We start from the raw sequence: 2,618 nt of genomic DNA, 5'->3' as shown, positions 1-2,618 counted from the left end.
GTTCACAAAAAGGTCATCAAATGCAAAATGCCATACACATTTCGCAAATGTATAAAATACGTCAATTTTACCAGATTTTCGACGAGCAAAAACAGCATGATTTTGACGTATGACACTGCTTTCACCCCTGGGTTACATACCTTGTAACAGTTTATTATTAAGAGGAATGGACGACTAGATGATGATCATCATCATCAAGTGCACACATTTTCCATGGAGTGGACATATTTGTGCAACGGGCCCGTAAAATCGTATCACACGCATGAAAAGTTTTCCTTATTTATTTAACTCTCTCTCTTGAAGATTACGTAAATAGGACGGTTTATATATCCGGCTGGATCTGGCTGGCAGGCTCAAGATGTCGGCAATCTAATGAAAAATGCAAGTAAACCGGCTCCTTCGTTCCCTCGCTAAGGCAACATTTCTTATAAAATGTAAATTTTTGCGAAATGAAGAAAGTGAAAGTAAACGTGAAAGTGAAAGTCAGAGGAATTTTGGCAATGTGTGTAAACGGAAGAAATTTCATATCCTACATATTCAATCGCACAGAAGGAAATGTCATAATTTTTTAAAAGGAGGAAGTTGAAGCTACCAAATTTTTGGTATTTACATTGGACTCGATTACTCCTCGCCAAAATTGTCAAAATCGGCACATTTTTTAGTAATTTCTCGGCTATATGAATTTATTTTAAATTTTTGACGACAAATTTACAGTCGCAGTAAGTTTTGTGCAAGAATTTCACTCGTGCAGTAGATTTGCAATTATATTTTGTTGCATGATTTGATTATGCAGATGAAAAAATAAGTAGTTTTGATTAAACACGATTAAAAGTAGGACGAAAATTTCTCAAATAGAAATTTATTTACTCGTTTGATGGAGAAAACAAAACCTATTTTTCTGATGGAATTAGACATATTTTAACTAATTTTACATAGCCGATCAAGAAAACGGGCCGAGTTGATTTACAAAAATGCTGGTTGCGTCCAAGGAATAAGAAGAAGGGAATCTACTTCTTGTAGTAACCGAGACCACCATATCCGAGACCATTGTATCCGGAGGAGTATCCTGATAAAGTAAAATTACGAGTTGGCATAATTTCAAAATTTCAAATTTTTTGAAAATTGAGAATTTCCAACTTACCAGAGTAAGCTGGGTAGGCAGAGTATCCGTAGTTGGAGTATCCAAGTCCGGAATATCCGAGACCTGAATATCCGTAGGAGCCGTAGTATTGGGCGCTAGCGGCGGCAACGACGGCGGCCAAGAGGAGGACGGCAAACTATAGAAAAGTATATAGAAAATTTAATACTTTTCAAATGTAATGTTCCCAAAATTCCAGAAAACTGGAAACTTACAAGCTTGTTCATTTTGAAAGTTGGGTTTTGGTTTTGTTGGAGATTGTAGGATAAAATTGTTTACAAAAGCTGGTGATACTAACTGAGACTTTGGGGGGCTTATTTATACCAAAAAGTATAACTATGTTGCGTCGTTTAATTAGTTGTATGTAAGTCTTTGCCTGGAACAAGGAGAGGAGTAGCGCGATTAAATTTAGCATGAAAAAAGCGGTTTGATAGGTGGGTCGACAACTAACTAACGAACGAACGAACGAGTACTTGATGAGTTTGCATGCAAAAAAATGGCAAGAATTGCACGATGTTTAGCATCAGGTGAAGAATTGATTGACCAGAAATAAACGGTGAGTGAGGTATATGTCATGATCAGATGGGAAAATTTTCATCATAATAACACAAGAGAATATAGAAACGCCTAGTCGTAAAGGCTGAACTTTGATTTCCTTGAGAAGATCAGGTTATTATTATTATTTATTTGTTTCAACCATTGGACACATTTTTCCAGTACGGCCAGAAGAGCTATATTTAATTTAAAAGAGGATTCTTACATGGCTTTCAGTATATAGATCGTGACGTAGAATGACGGTGAGTTTTTTCAGCCAGTGCCAATTTTTTGAAGGCTTTTTAAACCTGAGATCTCCTGCTTCAAAAACTTTCAAAATCTGGATTTTACATTTTCTTAAATGGCCACGAATTTTTTGTACATAGTTTAAAATAAATTCCCAGACCTGAGAAACGATTAAAAATGTGCTGATTTTGGCGACCAATCATCGCGCCTTTATACTAAATCATAAACGAATTAATAAATTACGGCAGGATTATCAAAATTCGATAACGCGTTTATATTTCTCTATAGAGAAATTTGCAAATTTTCCAGCTGAAAAAGACAAAAGACGAATTGTGACATTTGTGGTGGTGGTGGTTGGCTGGTTTAGTTGTACAACATAATAAGCATGCCTCATTGGGTCGAACTTCCCCAAGGAATTCCGCGTCCCTTACGTTCACCGAGCCTACCATGTACCTGGTTGCACTATTGTTCACTTTGTACGGCCGAATTTATTTATTTGGTTACCTCGTCGTCGTCGTCGCTGGGAGGAGAGAGCAAACAGAGCCAGCGAAATAAATAAAGTTGTTGCAGGTACGAGACGGGGGATAAATTTAGTATCGTCAATTCTCAATATATATACGGGACGCGGAGGGAGGCAGGGAGAAAGCAGGTCTGTGTAAAAACAGCGAAAAGTGAAAATATTTACGAGACCTTTGATCCA

General features: G+C 37.1%; 1 long non-coding RNA gene across 1 annotated transcript; it reads right to left on the bottom strand.

Annotated features, from left to right (window-relative positions):
• Positions 1-825: 825 nt before the first annotated feature.
• On the bottom strand, positions 826-1,485 carry LOC110853516. Its single transcript, XR_002548222.2, has 3 exons — positions 1,354-1,485; positions 1,142-1,277; positions 826-1,066 (listed from the first exon to the last, which is right to left on the bottom strand). It is a non-coding gene; the product is annotated as an uncharacterized LOC110853516 (long non-coding RNA).
• Positions 1,486-2,618: the final 1,133 nt, after the last annotated feature.

The sequence above is a fragment of the Folsomia candida genome, unplaced genomic scaffold (assembly GCF_002217175.1).
Source record: "Folsomia candida strain VU population unplaced genomic scaffold, ASM221717v1 Fcan01_Sc008, whole genome shotgun sequence".
Taxonomy (NCBI): Eukaryota; Metazoa; Arthropoda; class Collembola; order Entomobryomorpha; family Isotomidae; genus Folsomia; species Folsomia candida.
Note: the sequence above shows the minus strand (reverse complement) of the source record. Positions and strands in the feature narration are given on the sequence as shown.